Source organism: Microtus pennsylvanicus, chromosome 8 (assembly GCF_037038515.1).
Source record: "Microtus pennsylvanicus isolate mMicPen1 chromosome 8, mMicPen1.hap1, whole genome shotgun sequence".
NCBI lineage: Eukaryota > Metazoa > Chordata > Mammalia > Rodentia > Cricetidae > Microtus > Microtus pennsylvanicus.
Genome location: NC_134586.1, coordinates 38,808,881 through 38,823,662, shown reverse-complemented (window position 1 = coordinate 38,823,662; position 14,782 = coordinate 38,808,881). Strand labels below are relative to the sequence as shown.

The following is a 14,782-nucleotide window of genomic DNA, read 5'->3' as shown; positions in this document are numbered from 1 at the left end:
GAGAAAAAGAAAGAGAGGGGGAAGGAGAGAGAGAGAGAAAGAGACAGAGACATCGACACGTGTGTACACACACCAGAGGGGACAGTAAGAGAGTCGGCTTAGACTATCTTTAAATAGATTCACTTTCCTTCTCCTCAATCTGCCTCCTCCTCTCCTGCTTCCCTTTTTTCTTCATCCTCCAGGAAGGTAACATCAAGTGTTTATACACAGAGAACAAAACAAAAGCAAGGGCTGGTTTTGAAAGGAAAATGGACCGAAACCATTCAGAACGACTCCTTCATATGCTGTATTAAAGTCAATAGAAACGGTTCAGTGACTTCGGACCATCTTGGTAATATGTAATATGTAAACGAAGAAACACTGTTGCTTGAACTGACAGGTGGCTCTGGAGGTAAGTAACTGAGGACGGCAGAGGGCTTGTCAGCAACTGGGCTGCTTTCTAGGCCACAGCTGCACACTCTGCAGTCTGCCCCTGGAAGGAAACCCAGAAGGGTAGGGGTGAAAGCCCAGGGGTGTCTAACTTGTGGGTTAAATGGAGCCAGCCTTCCTGGTTATTGTCCTCTAAACCACATGAAGAAATTCCTCTGGAAGGAAGGTTGTGATGAACAAAAAGGCAGACAGCAAAAGCTCTTCGAGTTCCATTGTCTTCCATAGTCCCCAGTGCCCCACAGAGCACACGGTAAAACAGGAAACTACTTATTCAGTACTGATTGATAGTCCAGCACTAATTAACTGAGCCCTACACCCTTAGCACTGCTGCTCTGGGCTGTTTCTACCGAAATGACCCTTATTGTGAAACATGGTCCTAAAGTACTCTATCAGCATACAAGTTAATCAAAGCCTTTACCCACTATTAGACTTAAAATGTGGACTTAAAAACAGGACTTAAAATCTGGGAAGGTAATAAATTGGGAATGAAAGCAAGTAGTTGATTTACTTAAATCTGGATATACTAACACGAGACAGGAAGTGAGAAAAGTTGCTGGTTTCACTTGATTGGTGACTGAATTAAGTAAAATTTAATGCCTGGGTTAGTGATTATATTTACTGAGGTCTGCAAAAATTCTCAAGTTTTCTATCCTGTGTTTCTTTTCAGAAAAGGGCAGGTCTTCATTTGGAAAAGTCTTCAGAAAGCTATCCTGAACTATGTAGAATTATTCAAAGCTTGGAGACTATTGGCATGGAAATTGCTAGTTATTGCTAGTTCATATATATTTTTCAACAATCTATTGAAATGCAATCTTCTTCTACATAACTGCAAATGTATCAAAAAAGACAATCAGCTATCTATAAATATTCATATAGGGTTTTTGTCATAGCTTTTAGTAAGTTAAATAACTATAAATAAAGAAATGTGTAGCTGGGCGGTGGTGGCACATGCCTTTAATCCCAGCACTTGGGAGGCAGAGGCAGGTGGATCTCTGTGAGTTCTAGTCCAGCCTGGTCTACAAGAGCTAGTTCCAGGACAGGCTCCAAAACCACAGAGAAACCCTGTCTCAAAAAAAGAAAAGAAAGAAAGAAATGTGTAATATTTTTAGGTTACATAATTGTGAAACATTTGAGATTGAGTTTCAGGTACCATGGAACTTCACTTTGTGAAAATCTAATCTAAATAAATTAGTTCCCCAGAAGCTGCAAAATAATTGATTTTTTTGAAAAAATATGTGCTTTTTCACAACAGAGATTCCTGAATTCTTGTATAAAGTTGAGCTTTGACAGCTACAGGGGCATATGCTTGCAATCCCAGTACTGGGAAGGGTGGAAAGGATCTTGAGTTCAGCCAAGTTGGGCTGTACAGTGAGACCCCCACCTCAAAACAACAACAAACTAACTTCATGTGTCTTCTTTGACACCTGCATTTAATTTCTGCTATAATAATAGAGTACGGCAGCAAGGCATTTCAAGGGTCCAGGACCAGTTTGTCAACCCTAGCAGGTTAAGGATAGCAGTCTTGTAGATGGGAGGTGGGGGTGGATGTCCTACTTTGTGGTAAACCCCTGACTCTGCTCGTTTCACAGGGAAACAAGGTGTAAGAAATTAATAGTTTTTATGTTTGTGGGATTCCAGATAATATTATCTGTGCTACCGTCAGAGACAGCACAACTGCATTTCCATGTGAAATAAAGCAGAAGTAACCCCATTCACCAGGTGACCAACTAGTAAACTCTTCTAAAATCCAGTAACAGGACAACAAATGTGGGGTCTCCACTGATGATATTTTCTCTTGGCTGCACAGGATGCCCTGAGTCTGGATGCTGTGGGATGGTCTTTCTGTATGCTGTGAATATGTGTTGCTCTCATTTGTTGATATATAATGCTGCTTGGGTCTATGACAAGGCAGTATCCAGACAGGTGGGAAATCCAAGCAGAGATACAGGATGAGATGGGTAGGATTGGAGAGATGCTAGCAGCCACCCAAGAAACAACATGCCAGCAGACCGGGAAAAGTCACGGCCACATGGTGATACATGGACTAAAAGAAATGGGTTAATTTAAATGTAAGAGCTTCTTTGATGTGGGATGTCCTTCTGTATGCGTGTTCTTGTTGGTTGATGAGTAAAGCTGCTTTGGCCTATGGCAGGGCAGCATACAGCCGGGTTGGAAGAGATATAAAGAGAGAGTAGCCGAAGACAAAAGAAGCCATGTAGCTGCCAGAGGAGGACATGCCAGAACCTTACTGGTAGGCTACAGCCTCATGGTAATACACAGATTAACAGAAATGGGTTAATTTAAGATGTAAGAGTTAGTTAATAAGAAGCTTGAGCTAACAGGCCAAACAGTGTTGTAATTAATATAGTTTCTGTGTGATTATTCGGGTCTGGGCAGCCAGGAAACGAATGAGCAGCCTCTATTTACGCTAGTTAGTAATAAACCTGAATCATCAGCCAAACAATTTTAATTAATATAAGCCTCTGAGTGATTATTTGGAAGAGGCTGCCGAACTGAGCAGGACAGAGAAACAGAAACATCTGGAGTCAGGAAATGCCTTCCATTTTTAAGTTCTATATCAACTTGTTCTCTTTCCTGTTTTTTGTTTGATTACCAGCTCCACTTTTTCATCTCATGCAGGCTGTTGAGTGTCTGCAGGTCATCATTTTTTTTTATTTTTTTTAAAAATTTATTTATTTATTAAAGATTTCTGCCTCTTCCCTGCCACCGCCTCCCATTTCCCTCCCCCACCCCCAACCAAGTCCCCCTCCCTCATCAGCCCAAAGAGCAATCAGGGTTCCCTGCCCTGTGGGAAGTCCAAGGAACCCCCCACCTCCATCCAGGTCTAGTAAGGTGAGCATCCAAACTGTCTAGGCTCCCACAAAGCCAGTACGTGCAGTAGGATCAAAAACCCATTGCCATTGTTCTTGAGTTCTCAGTAGTCCTCATTGTCAGCTATGTTCAGCGAGTTCAGTTTTATCCCAGGCTTTTTCAGATCCAGGCCAGTTGGCCTTGGTGAGTTCCCGATAGAACATCCCCATTGTCTCAGTGTGTGGGTGCACCCCTCGCGGTCCTGCATTCCTTGCTCGTGCTCTCTCTCCTTCTGCTCCTGATTTGGACCCTGAGATTTCTGTCCGGTGCTCCAATGTGGGTCTCTGTCTCCTTTCATCGCTTGATAAAGGTTAATATTCAGGAGGATGCCTATATGTTTTTCTTTGTGTTCTCCTTCTTATTTAGCTTCTCTAGGATCACGAATTATAGGCTCAATGTCCTTTGTTTATGGCTAAAAACCAAATATGAGTGAGTACATCCCATGTTCCTCTTTTTGGGTCTGGCTTACCTCACTCAGGATAGTGTTTTCTATTTCCATTCATTTGCATGCAAAATTCAAGAAGTCCTTGTTTTTTACTGTTGAGTAGTACTCTAATATGTATATATTCCATACTTTCTTCATCCATTCTTCCATTGAAGGGCATCTAGGTTGTTTCCAGGTTCTGGCTATTACATACAATGCTGCTATGAACATAGTTGAGCATATACTTTTGTTATATGATAAGGCCTCTCTTGGGTATATTCCCAAGAGTGATGTTGCTGGGTCCAGGGATAAGTTGATCCTGAATTTCCTGAGAAACTGCCACACTGCTTTCCAAAGTGGTTGCACAAGTTTGCATTCCCACCAGCAATGGATGAGTGTACCCCTTCCTCCACAACCTCTCCAGCAAAGGCTATCATTGGTGTTTTTTATTTTAGCCATTCTGACAGGTGTAAGATGGTAACTTAAAGTTGTCTTGATTTGCATTTCCCTGATCACTAAGGAAGTTGAGCATGACCTTAAGTGTCTTTTGGCCACTTGAAGTTCTTCTATTGAGAGTTCTCTGTTCAGCTCAGTGCCCCATTTTATAATTGGGTTGATTAGCCTTTTATGGTCTAGTTTCTTGAGTTCTTTATATATTTTGGAGATCAGACCTTTGTCAGTTGCGGGGTTGGTGAAGTTCTTCTCCCAGTCAGTGGGTTTCCTTTTTGTCTTAGTGACAGTGTCTTTTGCTTTACAGAAGCTTCTCAGTCTCAGCAGGTCCCATTTATTCAATGAGGCCCTTAATGTCTGTGCTGCTGGGGTTATACGTAGGAAGTGGTCTCCTGTGCCGATGTGTTGTAGAGAACTTCCCACTTTTTCTTCTATCAGGTCCAGTGTGTTCGGGCTGATATTGAGGTCTTTAATCCATTTGGACTTGAGTTTTGGGCATGGTGATAGATATGGATCTATTTTCATTCTTCTACAGGTTGACATCCAGTTTTGCCAGCTCAATTTGTTGAAGATGCTTTCTTTCTTCCATTGTATACTTTTAGCTCCTTTATTAAAAATCAGGTGTTCATAGGTTTGTGGGTTAAAGTCAGGGTCTTCTATTCGATTCCATTGGTCGACTTCTCTGTTTGTATGCCAATACCAAGCTGTTTTCAATACTGTAGCTCTGTAGTAGAGTTTGAAGTCAGGGATGGTAATGCCTCCAGACGATCCTTTATTGTATAAGATTGTTTTGGCTATCCTGGGTTTTTTGTTTTTCCATATAAAGTTGATTATTGTCTTCTCCAGATCTGTGAAGAATTTTGATGGGGATTGCATTGAATCTATAGATTGCTTTTGGTAGAATTGCCATTTTTACTATGTTGATCCTCCCAATCCAAGAGCAAGGGAGATCCTTCTATTTTCTGGTATCCTCTTCAATTTCTTTCTTCGAAGACTTAAAGTTCTTGTCAAATAGATCTTTCACTTCCTTGATCAGAGTTACCCCAAGATATTTTATGCTATTTGTGGCTATCGTGAAAGGTAATGCTTCTCTGGTTTCCCTCTCTGTTTCCTTATCCTTAGTGTATAGGAAGGCCACTGATTTTTTGGAGTTGATCTTGTATCCTGCCACATTACTAAAGGTGTTTATCAGCTGTAGGAGTTCTTTGGTAGAGTTTATGGGGTCACTTATGTATACTATCATATCATCTGCAAATAACGAGAGCTTAACTTCTTTTTTTCCGATACGAATCCCCTTGATCCCCTTATGTTCTTTTATTGCTATTGCTAGAACTTCAAGCACTATATTGAAGAGGTATGGAGAGAGTGGACATCCTTGACATGTTCCTGATTTTAGTGGGATGGCTTTGAGTTTTTCTCCGTTTAATTTAATGTTAGCTGTCAGCTTGCTGTAAATAGCTGTTATTATATTTAGGTATGACCCTTGTATCCCTAATCTCTCCAAGACCTTTATCATAAAGGTGTGTTGAATTTTGTCGAATGCTTTTTCAGTATCGAATGAAATGATCATATGGTTTTTTTCTTTCAGTTTATTTATATGGTGGATTACATTGATAGATTTTCATATGTTGAACCAGCCCTGCATCTCTGGGATGAAGCCTACTTGATCATAATGGATAATTTTTCTAATGTGTTTTTGGATTTGGTTTGCCAGTTTTTATTGAGAATTTTTGCGTCGATATTCATGAGTGAGATAGGCCTGTAATTCTCTTACTTGGTTGGGTCTTTGTGTGGTTTTGGTATCAGGGTGACTGTAGCTTCATAAAAGAAATTTGGCAATGACTCTTCTGTTTCTATATTGTGAAATACATTAAGGAGTATAGGTATTAGCTCTTCTTGGAAGTTCTGGTAGAATTCTGCATTGAAACCATCTGGTCCTGGGCTTATTTTGGAAGGGAGATTTTTGATAACAGTTTCTAGTTCTTCGCGACTAACAGGTCTATTTAGATCATTCACCTGGTCTTGGTTTAGCTTTGGTATGTGGTACTTATCTAAAAAAATGTCCATTTCTTTTGCATTTTCCAGTTTTGTGGCATACAGGCTTTTGTAGTAGATCTAATGATTCTCTGAATTTCCTCTGTGTCTGTGGTTATATCCCCCTTTTCATTTCTGATCTTATTTATTTGCATGTTCTCTCTTTGTTGTTTAGTTAGTTTGGATAGGGGTTTGTCGATCTTGTTGATTTTCTCCAAGAACCAACTTTTTTTTCCCATTGATTCTTTGGACTGTTTACTGTGTTTTGTTGATTTCAGCTCTCAGTTTGATTATTTCCAGTCTTCTACTCCTCCTGGGCGTGTCTGCTTCTTTTTTTTTTTTAAAGCTTTCAGGTGTGCTGTTAAGTCCCTGATGTATGCTTTCTCTGTTTTCTTTAAGTGAGCACTTAGTGCTATGAACTTTCCTCTTATCACTGTTTTAATAGTGTCCCATAGGTTTGAGTATGTTGTCTCTTTATTTTCATTAAATTCAAGGAAGACTTTAATTTCTTTCTTGATTTCTTCCTTGATCCAGGTGTGGTTCAATAGTTGACTGTTCAGTTTCCATGAGTTTGTCGGCTTTCTGGGGGTAGCATTGTTGTTGCCTTCTAACTTTAATCCGTGGTGATCTGATAAGACACAGGTGGACACTGATATTTTTTTGTATCTGTGGAAGTTTCCTTTGTTTCCGAGTATGTGGTCAATTTTCGAGAAGGTTCCATGAGCTGCAGAGAAGAAGGTATATTCTTTCCTATTTGGGTGGAGTGATCTATAGATGTCTGTTAAGTCCATTTGCTTCATTACCTCCAGAAGTTCTCTTACTTCTCTATTAGGTTTCTGTCTGATTGACCTGTCCATTGCTGAGAGAGGTGTGTTGAAGTCTCCTACTACTAGTGTGTGTGGTTTTATGTCTGCCTTGAGTTTTAGTAATATTTCTTTTACATAAGTGGGTGCTTTTATATTAGGGGCGTAGATATTCAGGATTGAGACGTCATCCTGATGAAATGTTCCTGTTATGAGTATAAAGTGTCCATCTCGATCTGTTCTCATTGATTTTAGTTTGAAGTCAGTTTTGTTAGAAATTAATATGGCCATACCTGCCTTTTCCTTAGGACCATTTGCTTGAAAGACCTTTTCCCAACCCTTTACTCTGAGTAGATGCCTGTCTTTGTGGTTGAGATGTGTTTCTTGCAAACAGCAGAATGTTGGATCCTGTTTTTGTATCCAATCTCTTAGCCTGTGCCTTTTTATAGGTGAATTGATACCAGTAATATTAAGTGATATTAATGACCAGTGGTTGTTTACTCCAGTTATTCTTACTGTTTTTGGTAGTAGAGTTTGTGTGTCTCCCTTCTTTGAGTTGTGCTGGTGAAGGGTCGCTAGATGCCTGAGTTATTGTAGGCAGTGTTGGCAATGTTGGATTCCTTGGGTTGTGATTTTCCTTCTATTACTTTCTATAGGGCTGGATTTGTGGCTACGTATTGTTTAAATTGGTCTTATCCTGGAATGTCTTGTTTTCTCCATTGATAGTGAACAATAGCTTGGCTGGGTATAGTAGTTTGGGTTTGCATCCATGGTCTCTTAGCTTCTGCGGTACTTCTATCCAGGACCTTCTGGCTTTCACGGTTTCCATAGAGAAGTCAGGTGTGAGTCTGATCGGTTTACCTTTATAAGTTATTTGGCCTTTTTCCTTTGCAGCTCTTAATATTCTTTCTTTAATCTGTATATTTTGTGTTTTGATTATTATATGGCGAGGGGATGTTTTTCTTTGATTCAGTCTTTTTGGTGTTCTGTATGCTTCTTGAATATTCAAAGGAATATCTTTCTTTATGTTGGGAAAGTTTTCTTCCATAATTTTGTTAAAAATATTTTCTGGGCCTTTGAGCTGTGACTCTTCCCCTTCTTCTATTCCTATTATTCTTAGGTTTGGTCTTTTTATTGTGTCCCATAATTCCTGAATGTTTTGTGATGAGAATTTGTTGGCTTTGCTGTTTTCTTTGATCAGTGTGTTTATTTTCTCTATGGTGTCCTCAGAATCTGAGATTCTTTCTTCTATTTCTTGTATTCTATTGATTATGCTTGTTTCTGTAGGCTCTGCTTGTTGACCTAGATTTTCCATATCCAGCTGGTTCTCAGTTTGTGTTTTCTTCCTTGCTTCCATTTCAGTTTTCAATTCTTGAACTGTTTCCATTACCTGTTTGCTCGTTTTTTCTTGGTTTCCCAGGGTATCATGTATGTATTTACATTTCTTCAAACTTTTGGTTATACTTCTCATCCATTTCTATAAGGGCATTTTTCACATGTTGTTTACGGGACTTTATTGCTTTCATAAAGTCAATTTTTTTCCACTTCTTCTGTGTGAGGGTGTTGAAGTCCTTCTGTTGTAAGATCATTTGGTTCTGGTGTTTTCATGTTGTTATTCAGATTATTGGGTGAATTCTTGCCTTGGTGCCTGCCCATCTCCTCCTATCGATGCTATCTAATGGGTCTTTTAAAACCGTATCAGGTTTCCCTGCTGGTCAGGGGCTCCTCTTACAAAATGCCCTCGCTCTGTTTCCTGGATCCTGCCCGGTTCCAAGATCCCTCTCACCCCTCAGAAGGGTCTTCAGAAACAGGACCCGGCTCCTCCTTTGCCAGGGACCTCGCCAACCAAAGGCCTACCTCTTTGATTTAATTGTAGTGGGGCGATCTGCTCTCGGTGTTGCATGCCGGTCCCTACCGCCTGCATCTGCTGCCAGGCCGGTCCCCACCGCCTGCGTTGTCTGCAGCTGTGCCCATCCCCGCCAGTCCCCGCAGGCTGTGGAGGCCATCGGCCGTCTGCCTGCGCCATCCCCCAGGTCATCATTTCTTCTGGCCATTCGTGGAGTCCCAATAATTCATGATCCAATAAGTGCTAAACACCTCCTCTTTACTCAGCGCCAAGTTATAATTACAAAAGGTACACAAACATCCATCTTTAAAGATTATTTAATCTTTAAAGATTATTCATTATCTTTGAAGATAAGAGAACAAAGATCACACAGGAAGCTCAAAGATAATTTAGTCTTTTGGGTATGCTTATGAGTGGGTTTTGGATCACTTAGTATACAAACTCAAAGGGCTGATACTACCTGTCTTAGGCTTTCTATTGCTGTGAAGAGACACCATGGTAACTTTTATAAAGGAAAACATTTAATTGAAGTGGTGGCTTACAGATTCAGAAGTTTATTCCATTATCATCCTGGTATGCATGTGGCAGTGAGCAGGCAGACAGGGAAAGGTAGCTGAGAGTCCTACATCTTTCAGGCAACAGGAAGTGGTCTGAGACACTGGGTGTGGCTTGAGCATATATAAGATGTCAAAGCCTGCCTTTAGAGTTGCACTTCTTCCAACAAGGTCACACCCACTCCAACAATGCCACACCTTCTAAAAGTGACATTCCCTTCGGGGACATTTTCTTTCAGATCACCCCGCTACCATTTGGAATGTCTGTTGGTGTTTAGGGACAAGTGTCATGGGTTTTAGAAAATCATCAAAAAGGGCTATATCTTCTTTCTTCTACCACACAGGATTAACAAATGACCAGGAAAGATGATCTGGTAACTATACAGGTAATATCAATTTCTCTATACTGACATTTCTCATGGGCAATGGTTGTCCATCACACCAAGTAAAAAGAAGTTAGGTCCAAGATAAGAACACATTCGATAGCTTGAGTCATGCCGCTTACACGTGTGTGGAGACGCTATTAGCAGAAACATTCAATGCTCACTGTGACAGTTATGGGTGATTGGAGATTATGCCTAGAAGAAAATTGGGAATAGCTGTGTTCTAGCAAGATGACTTTTTTTTTCTTTTCTTTTCTTTTTTTTTTTTTTTGTGGCTAAGCATGGTATCAGAATAAACCAGTATATTTCCCTGGCCTTGGGGATCATGTTCTTGTTTTGGCAATGCTCAGGTGAGGTTTGAAAGTGTTTTCATGTTCTGTAACTCAATGACCTAGCCCGTTAGCAAGCCAAGGATTAGCCAGTAATTACATTATTCTCTCCACAAACACACACCTTGGATGTTAAGGGTGCAACTGGATGTCAACCCTTCTTTTTCTGATTTGGTACATCCTGCTTTCTTTAGTAGGAGGGGACCTGTGGGTGGGTTTCTCAGCAGATGAATTTAGAATTTAGTCCAAGTCTGCAGCCATGTGCTGCTGACAAACACGGTTTCTATTTGTAGGGCTTCCCTGGAGTAAGCTGCTGTGCTAGTTTTGGACTTTCTTCAGACTCAGTCCATAATACTGTCTTGACTGCAAAGTTCTCTGGCTTCCTTGCATGGACATTTCAAGGGTAAAATCACACATGGCTCATTTATGGTGAATTATCATTTCTTTTTACTGGGCATGTGTATACATGTAGTATGTGTATATGTATATATTTGCACATGTATAGGCACATTTGCTCATGGCACATATGTATGTACATGCATGTCAAGGTCCAAAGGTGACATTGAGTATCTTCTGTTTTGTTCCTCTTTATTTACTTAGCAGGGCTTCTCACTTTATCCAGAACTCACCAATCCCAGCTAGTCTAGTTAGTTAGCATGCCCTGGGGATCAGGTCTCTGCCTCTGGAGTGCTGGAATCACAGGTCACGACCTGCCAGGCTTTTATGTGGGTTTGGGGGATCAGAACTGGGGTCCTCATGCTTTTTTAGTACGGGTTTTAGCCTCTGAATTGTCTCCCAGCTCTGGTCCTCATTATTTTGAGTTACTTTAGGGATTTAACTCTTATTTTTTCTGGATTAGCATTGTCTAATAGAATATAACATGAGCTGCAGAGTAATTGTTTAGTCAATTTAAAAAGTAAAAACTAGGAAAAACAGTCCTCTCACTTTTGAAATCTAGTCTATCCAAGCTATTATAATTACAGAATGTAATCAACATGAATTCTTGAGGGTTTTTTGGTTTTAAACAAAGTGTTTGAAACTAACTGTGTACTTTACAACTACTTCACCACTTCATTAGCAGTAGCCGCATCTTAGTACCCAATGGCTGGCAGCTACTGGATTGCAGATGCAGGTCTAGAAAAATTCTTCCCATGGGGAAAAAAAAACAGAGAAGCAACAGCTCCCCTCCCGACCCCTGGTCATAAAGAACAAGTCACTCATTTCAGCATCCATCACTGTCAGCATCGCCACACATCAATACGGATGTGTGTGCATCTTTTAGCAAAAGTACCGTTCTGTGCTCCAGCAGCTTCCAGAACTTGCTAAATGTTGAACAATACTACATGCACACACTGCCATAGATAATGATCTGGGCAGCTAAAGGCTTGCATGCTCAGAAAACATGTTTACGCTGCCTTCCATAAGCTCAACACACCTTCTATTAAAAGGTTTAAGAAACTTTTTTTTTGCCACATCTACAGGGATGTGCAGACAGAAGAGTCAGTCCTTTTGAGTCCAGAGAACTACAGTATATGCACATAAATGAGGCAGGGTCCCTCACTGAAAAGTGTGTCTGGGGAGGGAAGACCATGGATAAAGCAGGTAGGAAGGGTGTGTCTACCATGTAGTGAATATGAAAATGAGACCTGTTCCTTTCAACAAAGAATTCTTTTGGAAACCCATATCACAACTCCATCGAGTCCCAGGAAGATGCTCATGAAGTTAACCCTCTCTGCCTTCACCAGTTAGATCATCATGGACCAATTTGTTGGGATTGCTTGGAAGGTAGAGTCAAAGGTCCTTGGAAAATGGAACCAACTGTTTCTACGGGGGAAAGGAGAAACAACACATATGAAAAGGCGTGGATTCTTCTGCTGTGGCAAGTTGGGGGTTTTCCTGAGAAGAGAGAAAACCAGCTTGAAACATACTAGATTTCCAAGACCAGCCAGTTGTGTGCCTTTTAGGAAGTAATGCAACCTGCATGTCTTTAGCTTCCCATGGGCTACAAACAAAGCTTCCTTAATAGGAATTGATGAAATGATACACTTGAAGAGCTTAAAAAAAAAACAATGCCTGGGACACAACATGCATCCACGAGATGTCTGTAATTATTAGCTATTTTGTTCTCCTTTGTTCCTAAAGTTTCACAAGGGTTCAGGCAAGACTTGAACCAAGCAATAGGGAAAGACAGCAGGCAAGTACTAACAAACATCTAATCCCTCTCTAGATAGCAAAACTGTGGCAAAGAAGTGACAGCGATTCATTTATTTAGGAGCAGTTCAGGGGTTGCTCCTAAATGTGGGGAGGGTTTTTTTTTTTTTAAGGAAATGGTAATGGAGGTCCCTAAAAGCAAGTGCTTAGTATAGGTACAGGCTTGAGCTGCAATGGAGACTGAAGTTAACCTGGTTTCTCCTGGTCCTGAGCCATGCACCTGCCATGCAGATAGAACAAACCCAGAGTTGGTAAAACTCAATAACATGACTCGTAGGAAATGCATGCAGGCTGAGCTCAGTAGAAGCATTTGTTAACATTACAAGGATTACTGTTAGTAGCAGGTCTTTAGCGGGAGCAGCCAGACCCTGCTTAGGATGTTATATTTTGGCGCGCTCTCCTACCCTGGCACAGTTCCTGGCCTGGCACCAGATGACACTTGGGTAACGTTTGTGGAATGAATACGTTGTAATCTGGTTTTGGGGTGTGGGGCAGGGAAGGAGAGAGTAGGACGCCTTGGCCTGGGATCCAAGGACTTCTTCCAAAAGTCAAAGCCCTAAGCACTTTGCAGCTGGAGCCTAGACACTACTTGGGGGTGGGTTGAAACCCACTTCACCCCAGATGCAGGGGATGAAGTCTAGGAGCACGCCTCGCCTGGACGCAAGCATCTTCAGTGTGAGCAGCTCTCTCCGAAAGCCTTATTTTTCTGGTTTGCGGTTCATTTACTTAAGCGTTTACAAATTCCAGGAGCAAAGGGGCTTCTAGAAACCGGGTCAGGGCCGAGGTCGCGGTTTGTATTTCTTTTCTGCTTCGCAATCGCAGCGTAGGCAAGTGACAGCACCGGTTCCTTTATTTGTTCCGTGGAGAGGGTTGCGTTTCTTTTACCCCCCACCGTGCGAAGAAAGACAAGACACAGCTCGGATTCAGAAAAGGTCTCTCACAGGATAAGCCCGCGTCCCCAATAGCAGAAACCACTCCATTCCCAGACTTAGTTTTTCATGCAAACACTAGCACGATTTAATAAAGAATTAGAAGAGATTTAATAAGACAAACTCGCTTCGTTAATCCTTGACCGCAAACACTGTTTTTGTGCCTCGGATTTCTGAAATTCTTGGCTCCAGGACACAGGGCGCGCGGAAGCTTGTAAAAACTTCCCAAAACAGTAATCCGAGCTCTTCCCCTCTCTCCGGCCCCTAGTGACACCTGAATTTTAGGAAAGGGAAGATATGAAAGGCAAAGAGAATGGTTCACAGGGCTAGAAGATACCTCTGGGGTGACTGTGGGTCGCGTTTTCCAAACCTGGCAAGTCGGCTGTTCAGACTCAGTTTCGCCAGCCGGGCGGTCCCGCTGGACGCCCCTCCCCCGTCTCCGCGCGCGCGCGTCTATTTAGAACCCAGCCCCAGAGTTTAGGGGCTTCTGGGACTTGTAGTCCTTTTCCACAGCCCCAGGCGCCGACACGACCTGGGACTCGGACTACATTGCCCAGGGAGCTTCCCGGCCTATATAAGCAGCCGGGCGCCGCTTCAAAGTGCAGTAACCATGTGGATGTTCTGCTGAAGCTTTTCCTCAAGCCTGCTGGGGTGGGAGGAGAGGAGGAGGTGGTGGTGGTGGAGGAGGAGGAGGCAGGGGGTGGAGAGAAAGAAAGCGCACGCCGAGAGGAGGTGTGGGTGTTTCTCTCCCATCCTAACGGAACGAGCTCCCTCTTCGCGGATATGGGATTGCCCAGCGGCTGCTAACCCCTCTGCTGGTCCTGCTCCCCCAAACCGGCGTGGCTCCCCGGTCACCAAGGTAGCTGCTGGGGCCGGGCAGAGGGCGAGGGGAGTTGGCACTGGCTCCCGTGCGCAGAAGTTTTTGCCCTGATCTCTGGGAGTTTTTTTTTTTTTTTTTTTTTTTTTTTTTTTTTTTTTTTTTTTTTTTTTTTTTTTTTTTTTTTTTGTGGCTTTGCATGCACTTGGCGTGTATTTTTGGGCTTCTTTCCCTGCGAGCAATTTCTGGAGGAGGTCTGATTTATTTACTTATTTTTTTAGGTTTAAACAACCCCAAATGTCCTCGACTCTAGTGACCAGCTTCAACCCCCTTCCCTGTACTGAAATGGCATTCCCCCAAGTTGGAAACTCTTGGAGTGGTTGCAGGAAATAGTTTTTTTTTCTCCTGTTGGGAAGGGGGCAGTTGAGGGGGTGTCATATGAGTTTGCTCAAGGAAATAATCTTTCTAAAAATGTAGCTAGTCCTGTTGCGCCGCATGGCTGGTAGAATAATGCATGCGTGGGGGCCCCTGTGTGTGTGTGTCGGGGGGGGGGGTTAAAAAACGGAAGAAAACCGGGGGACGGGGGGTAGTGGTGAGGGAAGAAGTGTGGACCCAACTCGTGTCCAATGAGGATGCAGGTTTTGTATACTTGGCCTCCTCCACGCGGGGAAACAAGTGCGTTGGGATCTCCTCAACACTTAC

The 14,782-nt window shown here is 42.2% G+C and overlaps 1 protein-coding gene across 12 annotated transcripts in view; it reads left to right on the top strand.

Annotated features, from left to right (window-relative positions):
* Window positions 1–13,774: 13,774 nt before the first annotated feature.
* The window catches only part of Itpr1 (inositol 1,4,5-trisphosphate receptor type 1), a 342,349-nt gene continuing 341,341 nt past the window's right edge, over window positions 13,775–14,782 (top strand). For 7 of the 12 annotated variants that reach the window (XM_075983285.1, XM_075983283.1, XM_075983282.1 and 4 more), the window contains exon 1: window positions 13,865–14,122. The gene's annotated coding sequence lies outside the window, so the exon portion shown is untranslated. Of the gene's footprint in view, window positions 14,123–14,782 lie in introns of all 12 variants that reach the window. The other 5 variants (XM_075983289.1, XM_075983284.1, XM_075983287.1 and 2 more) reach the window with 2 other exon arrangements.